Genomic DNA, 12,697 nt, shown 5'->3' on the forward strand with positions numbered 1-12,697 from the left:
AGTGGGCACACTACAGTCTGTGGGCCTGCAGCTCCTCACACACAGGCAGGCCAGGCAACTGCAATATGTATATAAAGGAAAAAAAAAAAGCAGACTAATGTTGCAGCCCTAAAAAGGGCTTTTTGGGGTGCTGTCAGGACGCTGTCCTTACAGCAGAGATCAGATGAGTCTTTCAGGACTGGAGTGGACACTGAATTCACTAGCCTAGCTATCGATTTCCCAATTAAATCAGCAGCAGTTACAGTCTCCCTCCTCTCACTAAGACTGCAGCTTCAGAATGAATCTAAAATGGATGCTGTGCAGGAGGTGGGAGGGTCTGGGAGGGAGGGTATGCTGCTGATTGGCTGGAATGTGTCTGCTGACTGTGAGGTACAGGGTCAAAGTTTGCTCAATGATGATGTATAGGGGGCGGACCGAACATCGCATGTGTTCGCCCGGCAGAGGCGAACGCGAACAAGCTATGTTCGCCGGGAACTGTTCGCCGTCGGATAGTTCGGGCCATCTCTAATTGTAAATGTTATTTTATATTATTTTTTGGGGGATGTTAGATGGAGTAGAATTTTAGATACAATTTTTAAAGTTTTTAAGAAAATTTCCAAAACCTGCTTTTTAAAGGACCAATTCAATTATGAAGTCACTTGGTGAAGCTTACATAATAGAAACCACCCATAAATGACCCAATTTTAGAACTACACCCCTCAAGTTATTCAAATATGATTTTACAAACTTTGTTAACCCTTTAGGTGTTCCACAATTTTTTTTGCAGATTTTCCAATTCATTTTTACCTGTAAGGCAGCAAAACAAAGCTCAATATTTATTACCTTGATTCTGCAGTTTACAGAAACCCCCCATATGTGTTCGTAAACTGCTGTATGGGCAGACTGCAGGGCACAGATTGGAAGGAGCAACATTTTTAGATATTGGAGGGCGGATTTCGCTGGAATAATTTCAAGTTGCCGTGTCGCATTTGCACCCCTACAGTAGAAACTCCCAAAAAGTGACCCCACTTTGGAAACTAGGGGATAAGTTGATAGTTTTATTGGTACTATTTTGGGGTACATATGATTTTTGATTGCTCGATATTACACCTTTCGTGAGGCAAGGTAACCAAAAAATATCTGTTCTGCCACTGTTTTTATTTTTTGTTTTTTACGGCATTCAGCTGACAGAACAGATCATGTGTTATTTTTGCAGAGCAAATATATCTATTTTCTTATTTTTCTTTCAGTTTTACATAATAAAGCATTTTTGAAAAATAAATAATGTTTTTGTGTCTCCATTATCTGAAAGCCATATTTTTATTTATTTTTCTGCCGATCATCTTGTGTAGGGGCTCGTTTTTTGCAGGAAGAGTTGACACTTTTATTGGTACCATTTTTAGGTACATAAGATATTTTGATAGTTCAATATTACACATTTTTGGGGCAAGGTGCCCTATGGGCATTTTTGGCACCGTTTTTATTTTATTTTTTATGGCTTTACCTGAGGGGGTAGGTCATGTGATATTTTTATAGAGCCAATCGTTACGAATGCGCCAATATCTAATATGTCTATTTTGTATACATTTTTTTTTTTTTTATTAAAAATAGCTAGTGAAAGGAGCTCTTTTTTTTACTGTAAAGTCTTATTTTCTCACAGGATTCTGTACATGGCAGACCCCAAGGCCTTTTCGAGGCCTGGGGTTGCCATGGCAGCCATTGGCCCTCTGTCACTGCAGCGCAGAGGTCCAATGGAGAGGCAGAGGGAGCCCCCTCCCTCTAAGTCCATTGGATATACTGTGGTCCACGTTGATCTGCATTTAAAGGGAACCTGTCATGTGGATATTTGATTATAATCTAACAAATTATATACAATCATTAACTACTAAAAAGTGCCTTAGATGTATTCACTTACTGGTGTGACAGATGGTTACCTCATAATATACACACAAAGATGCCGCATGCTAATGAGCTGATTTAAGTCCAGCGTGATGTCAGTTGTAGTGTCCCACTAGGTAAAGGTGGGCACTACACAAGGGTTAATATGTCTATTGCATTAATCTGTTATGCTCAATTCCCTGTGTTATCTGGGTGTCAGGCCTGTTGGGATGTAGTTCAGCCTCCTAGACATTAGAGGGAGCTGGAGAGCCCTGAGTATATATAGGTAGGCCCAGACAGGGGAGAGTCAGTGCAGTCCAGGTGGCTAGAAGTGCAACCTAGTCAGCCTGAAGTTCCTGAGTCTATGTTTTAGCTCAGGAGAGTCACCCCATGAGAAGAGTTTGCCTCCTGGGAGAAACCTGCAGTTCCCACAAGCCAAGCAGAGCCAGTGTTTCCGGCTAAGACAAGTAAGCTGAGGGGCAGAAGAATCATTAAGTTAATGCAAGGATAAATACGGGAGAAAGATTATTTTGCCAAGGATAAAAGCCAGCATTTAGGCATACGGGCCTTGGAATACAGCCAGCCAGAACAACTGAGAAATAGTGCAGCCTGGTCTGGGAAGTGTCAATTGTTACCCTCTGAGAACATTTGTCTGCCATTCATAAAGAGCCTGCTGATCGTTATTGCTCAATGTGGAACTGAAAATTGAACTGTACAAAGTTCAACCGTTGTTCCAGTAAAGCAAAGTTTGGTTTACCATACTACTGTGTTCCTCCATTACTACTGCTATAAATCGGTGTGCCACCGTTACAGGCACTGGCGTCACGATTCTTAAAGGGACCTTGCCCCAGGCACATAAAACACCTGCAACATCCAGGGCACCTCATCCACCATCAGGCCTGGTCCCTAAATACAGAGTGTGCCCCAGAGGACTACTGTGCCAGCCTCTCCTTCACTGTCACATGCCTGCCCAGGGTTCGTCTTCAGAACTGTGAGTAACCCTCGCTTGCCCATAACCGTGACCTCACAATCGCAATACCCTGCAGGTCTGGCGTGCTGCACAGTGAGTCCAGCGTTTTTTTTAATTCAGAGCTATGGCCACTCCCCTGCCCACCTGCTGCTGATTCATATGGAAAATAACTGTCACTCAGCAGCAGGTGGGCAGGGAGAGTCAGGAGCTCATGAATATTCAGGACTCATCATTATCAGCTGGAGCTTTTCAATACAAGATGTTGGCAGATTGACTGGGTCAATTAAAGAAAGTGACCCAGCATTGTGCTAAGAGAATCAGTCACTTATTTATGTTGTCCTTATTTAGGACACTATAAAACTGGTGACAGGTTCCCTTTAAAGCGATGCTGGCAGATATAGCCGGGGCCCGACTGTCAGTCACAGCCGGGCCCCTGCATTGATCAGGCAAGCACAGCTCCTGGGCCCGCCTGATCATCATGCCGCCATGACGTGCTAGTACATAAAGGGTCCTTAAGGGGTTAATATATATGAAATATATTTTCTATGAACAGAATATTCTTCTATGAGAATTGGTCCAAGGAAATTTATAGGTGTTTGCTCAATTACACAACAGTCTGGAGGCTAAATCTTACCTCTACCCTGCTTAAAAGACAGAAACATGCAATGCGACAATAAACTGCAATATAGAGTACAAAATTGCATAATAATAACAAGTGCTACACTATAAGTGCGAGATACTTGGCAAATCGTTTTGTACAAAATTATTTGAGCCCGTCTGCCAAGCGTCAAGGCGATCTCTGTTAGACGGGTTCCTACGCTAAATTCTACCTGTTAGGTGCCATGACGGCTACCATACACTTCAGGGAGTGTAGGTTCCACGTACCTGCATTGAATACTACCTGTTAGGTGCCATGACGGCTACCATACACTTCAGGGAGTGCAGGTTACACAGCAGGCCCACTCCACGACACCACCGGCGCCAAACGGCTACCAAGGATTGCAGTGAGAGTCCACAAACTATCTCACTCCTGGTGCCATGGCTTCAGTGAGTGAAGGGGAGCAGGCCTGACTATGTACTAACACTAATTAAAATCAGCCTATAGGGCAGACAGGATGGTCAGGAGTGCATGACTGAGGAGGCAGCCACACCTCCAGTACAAACTGCAAAGAAAAGCCAAAAAAGGGGGTCAGTCAGCACATACCAAACCGCAGTAGCACATTGCTATGGCAGGGAACAACATTAAAAGACAGAAACATGCAATGCGACAATAAACTGCAATATAGAGTACAAAATTGCATAATAATAACAAGTGCTACACTATAAGTGCGAGATACTTGGCAAATCGTTTTGTACAAAATTATTTGAGCCCGTCTGCCGAGCGTCAAGGCGATCTCTGTTAGACGGGTTCCTATGCTAAATTCTACCTGTTAGGTGCCATGACGGCTACCATACACTTCAGGGAGTGTAGGTTCCAAGTACCTGCATTGAATACTACCTGTTAGGTGCCATGACGGCTACCATACACTTCAGGGAGTGCAGGTTACACAGCAGGCCCACTCCACGACACCACCGGCGCCAAACGGCTACCAAGGATTGCAGTGAGAGTCCACAAACTATCTCACTCCTGGTGCCATGGCTTCAGTGAGTGAGGGGGAGCAGGCCTGACTATGTACTAACACTAATTAAAATCAGCCTATAGGGCAGACAGGATGGTCAGGAGTGCATGACTGAGGAGGCAGCCACACCTCCAGTACAAACTGCAAAGAAAAGCCAAAAAAGGGGGTCAGTCAGCACATACCAAACCGCAGTAGCACATTGCTATCATGCACTCCTGACCATCCTGTCTGCCCTATAGGCTGATTTTAATTAGTGTTAGTACATAGTCAGGCCTGCTCCCCATCACTCACTGAAGCCATGGCACCAGGAGTGAGATAGTTTGTGGACTCTCACTGCAATCGTTGGTAGCCGTTTGGCGCCGGTGGTGTCGTGGAGTGGGCCTGCTGTGTAACCTGCACTCCCTGAAGTGTATGGTAGCCGTCATGGCACCTAACAGGTAGTATTCAATGCAGGTACGTGGAACCTACACTCCCTGAAGTGTATGGTAGCCGTCATGGCACCTAACAGGTAGAATTTAGCGTAGGAACCCGTCTAACAGAGATCGCCTTGACGCTCGGCAGACGGGCTCAAATAATTTTGTACAAAACGATTTGCCAAGTATCTCGCACTTATAGTGTAGCACTTGTTATTATTATGCAATTTTGTACTCTATATTGCAGTTTATTGTCGCATTGCATGTTTCTGTCTTTTAATGTTGTTCCCTGCCATAGCAATGTGCTACTGCGGTTTGGTATGTGCTGACTGACCCCCTTTTTTGGCTTTTCTCTACCCTGCTTGTAGCAGCAGCTGGAGCAGGAGCGCTCAGGTTACAGGAGATACTCCTGCTCCAGCTGCTGGTACCTCTTCTTAATCTGTTTATATTAGCTCTCTTACAGAAAACTCTCTAGTGCCACCTATAGATAGCTGTCCCAATAATCAATGCACCACTAGTTTGCTTCCTTCTAGAAAAGATCTAATTTACATATTTTTTTCCCAGGAAGCTTTGCCTGTAAGACTCCTTATACTACCTAGATCTCCACAAGTAGAGTTCAAACCTTCTAAGGGATCCTAATGTGTTATACGCCCTAAACAAACAATGAATGGAGGTAGTCTTGATGGCACAATCCCTTAAAAAATTTTCTTCTCCACTTATTTACCAAAATCTGAATGACTGTGATTCTCTAGGAATCACAAACCTTGCACTCTTTAAATGTATTCTTTTAAAGCTCTCCCCAAAAAAAAGTCCAGTACGTGAATAGCGTGGAACAGACAGATATAAATCTGTATCTCAGCGCGGCACCTTGTTTTGATCTTTTTCTCCTTCATGCTTTTAAACATGTGCTGCAATAGAAAATTCCATCTGAAGATTTTCCATCAAAACATCTGTTTCTACTCCGTAATGTAGAATAAAGGGCAGGTATGGACCACACATGTATATGAAAGTTGCCTAAAGTGATGCTTTGTACAGGGATTTCTTGTGTCTTTTACCTGTTTACTTAAACTTTTTTTTTTCAAACCCTGTCTTATTCCATTTTACAAAATTACGATTAATAAGTAAGAATAATAATAATAATAATAATTTAAAAAAAAAGATAAAATAAAATGCTTCGGTGCTCACTAGCTATAAGCGAATCGAAGTTGACGAAGTGGAATTTAATCCAAATTTCAGGAAAAATTTTATTTGTGCCGAATCCAAATTTCCTGACATTTCTTGGTAACAAATCACATTTTTTCCTAAAATGGCTGCTGCACGTGTGAGGACATGGAGCAAGGAACTCTGGGAACGAGGGATCACCCATAATGCCATGCATGCAGCCAATCAGCAGCCAGCCAGCCCCTGTGATGTCACAGCCCTATAAATAGCCTCAGCCATCTTGGATTCTGCCATTTTCCAGTGTACTTAGTGCAGGGAGAGACGTCAGCAGGCGCTAGGGACAGTGCTAGGAAAGACTTCATTGTGCTGAAAAAATGATTTACAAGTGCAGGGAAAGATTATTCAAGGTGTAGGGAAAGGATAGGGAGGAATCATTCCACAGCATTTATGTTGAACAGTGTTCAGTAGGGGAGGTTACAGCCTGGGTAATAGGAACATTCCTATTACACCTTGCTGCACTGACTGCGGATCCAAATTGCCATTATATAGCTCTGTAATTCCAGCAAACCGTTCTTCTTATTGGGGTGCAAGTGCTGTGTGATACAGCCATTAACAGGGTTTATTACAAGGAAAGATTTCTACGCCTTATTTGCCCTTGTGCGGTGCAGTTATATGTTGTAAAGCATTTTTTGGCTTGTATTAGTGGGAATAAAAGGGCTTATTAGCCGTTGTGTGGTAAAGTGATAAAATTACAGATTTTTTTGGGGGTGTTTTAATTTCCTTTTTATTTATTTATTTGATCTAACAATATGCCAGACAGAGAAGTGCCAGGCCATGCACAGAGGAGTGGCAGAGGCCTAAATGTTTCTGGCGCAGGCACAGGTCGGATGCAGAGTAAGAGGGCGTAGCAGCAGGAGTCGCAGCGAGAGGTCTTAGCTCCCAGTGTCATCTAGCGGTCGTGTCTTGACCAGCAACCCAGCAGTTCTTAAATGGTTGACTCGGTCATCCACTTCGTCCCAAGTGACATCAGACACCCCCAGCCAAGAGTCGGTGGGTTCGGCAGACACAACTTAGTTGGCATGGCCCGGGAGTAGGCTCTGTGCCCTCACCTGTCCTCAACCTGCTTCTGTCCTTTTCTGTTCCCTCAGCCAGACAAGTATTATATGCTGTAGGCTCAGCTCCACTATACAGCGAGGACGAGCTACTAGAGGACAGTCAGCAGCTACTTGCCAGCTAAGATGTGGAGGAGACATCCGCCGCTTCCTCCGGTAGGCAGGCAAGTATTGATGAGGAGAGTGGCGTGGGAGCTGGTATTGCAAGTGGTCAGGCTCCTGACCCAGAGACCGTTGAGGAGGACATCAGTGACGTACATACAGTACTCGATGATGATGATGTAGCTGATCGCACTTGGGAGCTGGTTAAATTAGGGGCTTCATCATCATCGGAAGAAGAGGGTGGCAGTTTGCCCGTGAGGCAGCGACGGAGCCAGCAAGTCGCTAGCATGGCTGGGAGTCAGCAGGGTGGGAGGTCGGGAGCCAAACATGCCCGGGGTAGACCACCTGCTTCGCAGGAGCCTACCTGCCTGGAAAGTAGTGGTGCAGGGGTTCATGGAAGCAGCGGCGGTAGCAGTCAGTCAGTGCATAGTGTTGGGGGTAAAATCACCTACTCGGCGGTGTGGCAGATTTTTGTTAAGCCGCCGGAGGAGGTGAACATGGCCATTTGTAGAATCTGTGGGGAGAAGGTGAAGCGTGGCCAGGGTGCCAATGTTGGCACCACGGCCCTGTGTCAACACATGCAGCGTCACTATAAAGTGGCCTGGGAGAACCGTGGCTCCGATGTGGTGGTCCAGCCTGCCGCAGCAACCGCTGCATCACCCAGTGGCACGCACCCAATTTCAGGCAGTCAAGGCTCCACAACCTCAGCCGAAGGGAGCTGTCTGTCCTTCCCATCATCTGCTGGTCCTGATGCTCCTGCTCCTCATCAGTCATTCCGTCAGCAATTGATCACCAAAGAGATTGTCAAGAGACAACAGTATGCGTGCGCTCATTCAACAGCGCAGAAGCTGAATGTGCGCCTGGCCAAGTTGCTGGTGCTGCAGTCCCTCCCTTTCCAAGTGGTGGACACTGCACCTTTTAGAGAACTGATGACTTGTGCCGAGTTGAGGTGGAGAATCCCAATGTGTGGAGCTGTAACTATGGTCAGGGACAATACATGTCCTTTACGGCCCACTGGGTGAATATGGTTCCTGCACAGTCACACCAGCAACTTGGCCTGGTGACGCCGCTTCTGCCTCCAAGTTCTCACACCGTTGGTCCTGCGACAATGTCCACCTCTGCCTCCTCATCCTTAACCGTGACGTCAGCCTCTACTGCAGGGACAATTCACAGTGCCCCTCCAGCATACCGCATGTGCAGGTCACGGTGGTGTCACGCTATTGTGCACCTGGTTTGCCTGGGCGAACGGAGTCACATAGGGGAGGAACTGCTTCGTGTTCATCAAGAAATCGAATCCTGGCTTTCTCCAGCACAACTCAAATTCGGAACCATGGTGACTGACAACGGGAACATGGTGTTGGCGCTGTGTCGAGGAGGGCTGAGCAATGCACCCTGCATGGCACACGTGTTCAATCTGGTTTTCAAGCGGTTCCTAAAGTCTTCCACCCATCTGCAAGACATCCTAAAAATGGCCAGGAAACTTTGCATGCACTTCAGCCACTCGCACACCGCCAAGCACACCCTCCTTGAGCTGCAGCGGCAGAACACCATCCCCCAACATAGGCTGATATGCGATGTTTCCACCCATTGGAATTCCACCCTCCATATGTTGGACCGAATATACGAACAGAGAAAGGTCATAAACAATTTCTTGATGAACCAAGCGGACAGGAGTACTCCCCTGTGTAACTTCGATGTCAGCCAGTGGCAGCTCATGTGTGACACCTGCCGTTTGCTCAGGCTCTTTGAGGAGGCCACGTTATTTGTCAGTTGACAGGACTACGCGATGAACAACGTCATTCCACTGCTTCATGTCCTGGAACAGATGCTGGTAAATCTGGCTGGTCAGGGGGCTGGAGACGTGGCGCCTAGATGTCATTGGCGCACAAGCAATTTGTAGCGAAATGGGTGGTTTTTCTACACAGGTGACAGGAGAGGAGGAGCAGGAGCAGCCAGATGAGCTAAAGGGTTATGAGGAAGACGAGGCAGAGGACCCAGACACACCGTGGCAGTATGCAGTGGAGATGGAGGCAGGGAGTCCCTCCGAGTCACTTGCACAAATAGCCCGATGCATGCTCACTTGCTTGCGTAATGACAGCCAAATTGTCACTAGAGATGGCCTTGCGGTTTACCCGGCGGTTGTTTTGCGCAAACTTTGATTGTTCGCGATTCGCCGAACTTGCGAACATATGGCTATATTCGCATGCGCCATATTTTTTTGCATAGCGCCGAACTTTGACCCATGACACATCCATCAGGTGGGAAAGGACAGCCAATTGAGACGTTTCAGCACATAGACACGACTCCAACCCTATAACAGAACTCGATCTGGCAGCCATTTTACATTATGTGTTTTGTAGGGAGAGGTTGCATTTTGGAGCAGGGACAGTTAGGGACACCAAACGCTAGCTAATAGGGCCACAAAAGTCCTTTTAAGGACTGGTATATAGGTGTGCTATCGATTGGTGTGATATAGAGGGGTGTGATATACTTATACTTTCTAACATAGGAAGTATATTATAGTGTATTTGTATTGTGCAGCAGTTGTGTGCGGTTCTGCTGCGATACTGCAGCTAGATAGAGGGACAAACGCTATTGGAGTAACTAATTACAACGGGTGTGATATACCTGTTGCCCCAAAATTTTTTTATTGAGGACTGCGATATACGTTCTTCCCCAAAATTCTGATTGAGGGGTGCTATATACCTGTTTCCACCAAATACTGATTAAGGGGTGCTATATACCTGTTTCCGCCAAATACTCATTGAGGGGTGATATATACTAGTTTCCGCCAAATACTGATTGAGGGGTGCTATATACCTGTTTCGGCCAAATACTGATTGAGGGGTGCTATATACCTGTTTCTGCCAAATACTGATTGAGGGGTGCTATATACCTGTTTCCGCCAAATACTGATTAAGGGGTGCCATATATCTTCTTCCACAAAATACTCATTGAGGGGTGCTATTGCTATATATCTTCTTCCACCAAATACTGATTGAGGGCTGCGATACACCTGCTTCCACAAAATACTGATTGAGGGGTTCCATATACCTGTTTCCGCCAAATACTAATTGAGGGGTGCTATATACCTTCTTTCACTAAATACTGATTGAGGGGTGCTATTGCTATATACCTTCTTCCACCAAATACTGATTGAGGGGTGCTATATACCTTCTTCCACAAAATCCTTATTGAGGGGTGCTATATACCTGTTTCCGCCAAATACTGGTTCAGGGCTGCTTCCACAAAATACTGATTGAGGGGTGCCATATACATGTTTCCGTCAAATACTGATTGAGGGGTGCTTTATACCTGTTTCCGCCAAATACTGATTGAGGGGTGCCATATATCTTCTTCCACTAAATACTGATTGAGGGGTGCTATTGCTATATACCTTCTTCCACCAAATACTGATTGAGGGGTGCTATATACCTTCTTTCACAAAATCCTGATTGAGGGGTGCTATATACCTGTTTCCGCCAACTACTAATTGAGGGGTGCTATATACCAGTTTCTGCCAAATACTGATTGAGGGGTGCTATATACCTTCTTCCACAAAATACTGATTGAGGGGTGCTATTGCTATATACCTTCTTACACCAAATACTGATTGAGGGCTGTGATATACCTGTTTCCGCCAAATACTGATTGAGGGGTGCCATATACCTGTTTCCGCCAAATACTGATTGAGGGGTGCTATATACCTTCTTTCACTAAATACTGATTGAGGGGTGCTATTGCTATATACCTTCTTCCACCAAATACTGATTGAGGGGTGCTATATACCTTCTTCCACAAAATCCTTATTGAGGGGTGCTATATACCTGTTTCCGCCAAATACTGGTTCAGGGCTGCTTCCACAAAATACTGATTGAGGGGTGCCATATACCTGTTTCCGCCAAATACTGATTGAGGGGTGCCATATACCTTCTTCCACAAAATACTGATTGAGGGGTGCTGTTGCTATATACCTTTTTCCACCAAATACTGATTGAGGGCTACGATATACCTTCTTCCACAATACTGCTCTTGTCTATGGACTTAGGCAGAGGGTCATTTAGAAAATGACAGGCAGAGGATAAGGCAGACAGTTCCGCAGGGATGGTACGGGTCGGGCAGGTGCACTAGGCCGGCGCCTAGGTGGGAAGTTGGAAAAGGCGCGTGCGATAACTTGAAAGGGCGCACCAGAGTTGGTTGAGTGGCTCACTCAGCCTTCCACTTCTGCACCCTCCTCATCCTCTGTATCTGCACCCTCCTCACTCTGCTGTGTGCACCCCCAAAGACACCACCACCACAACCACCATAGCCCCTCCACTCGAGACCTTACCGATGCGCAGCCATTCTTGGCATCAGATGAGGAAAAGGAGGTACCAACGGCCGCCACCCATCGGTCTGACGACAGAACCCAGATCAGCCCAAGGAGGGTGGTCCCCGCTGTTGCTGCCTACTCCGAGATCTCTAATGTCAGTGGTGGTGAAGGTGACGATGATGACGTGTCGATGGACGTCACGTGGGTGCCCACAAGAGAGGAAGAGGAGGGGAGTTCAGAGGGAAAGACGGAGCAACAGATAGGGAAGAGAAGGAGGAGAAGTAGGCAGAACTTGCAGTGCACAGGAGGCAAAAAGCAGATTGCAAATGTATCTGGAGCGAGCCATCCACCATGCATGGTCACATCTTGTGCTCCCAGGATGCGGCACATGGCTCCGCAGTGTGGGCTTTTTTTAATGTGTCAGCTGCTGATAATAGTGTTGCCATCTGCAGCCTGTGCTGTCATCGCATAAGTCACGGTAAGCCCAACACTCACCTAGGGACGACCGCCTTAAGAAGGCACCTGGCCTTCCATCACCGAGCCCAGTGGGAGCAATACTACAGAACCCACAAAGCCACACACCCAACACTCCACGTCCTGCCTCTTCTCCTTCTCCTCTCTCCTCCCATTTGTCCTCCACCCCACCTTCCACCGTGCCGTTGTCGCGTTCATCTGGCACAAGGCAGGCTTCCATGGCCCAAATGTTCAAGCGTAAAAAAATTATGACGCTGGATATTCCTCTTGCCCAACGGCTGACCGCTGGCTTGTCGGAGCTGCTAGCCCGCCAACTACTGCCATATAAATTGGTAGACTCAGAGGCCTTTATAAAATTTTTGGCCATTGGCACACCGCAATGGAAGGTCCCCGGAAGGAAATATTTCTCCCAGAAGGGCATCCCTGAACTATATGGCCACGTTCAGGGGAAAGTTAATATATCTCTGGCACACAGTGTCGGTGCCAAGATACATCTGACCACAGACACCTGGTCTACCAAACACGGGCTGGTAAAGTACATTACTTTTACTGCCCACTGGGTGAACCTTCTGACGGCCGTCAAGCATGTAACCCGTGGCACCCATGTGGATTTGGTCATACCGCCACGGATTGCATGCAGGCCTGCCTCTTCTTCTCCTACTCCTACTCCATCCTCA

Source organism: Bufo bufo, chromosome 2 (genome assembly GCF_905171765.1).
Source record: "Bufo bufo chromosome 2, aBufBuf1.1, whole genome shotgun sequence".
Classification (NCBI taxonomy): domain Eukaryota; kingdom Metazoa; phylum Chordata; class Amphibia; order Anura; family Bufonidae; genus Bufo; species Bufo bufo.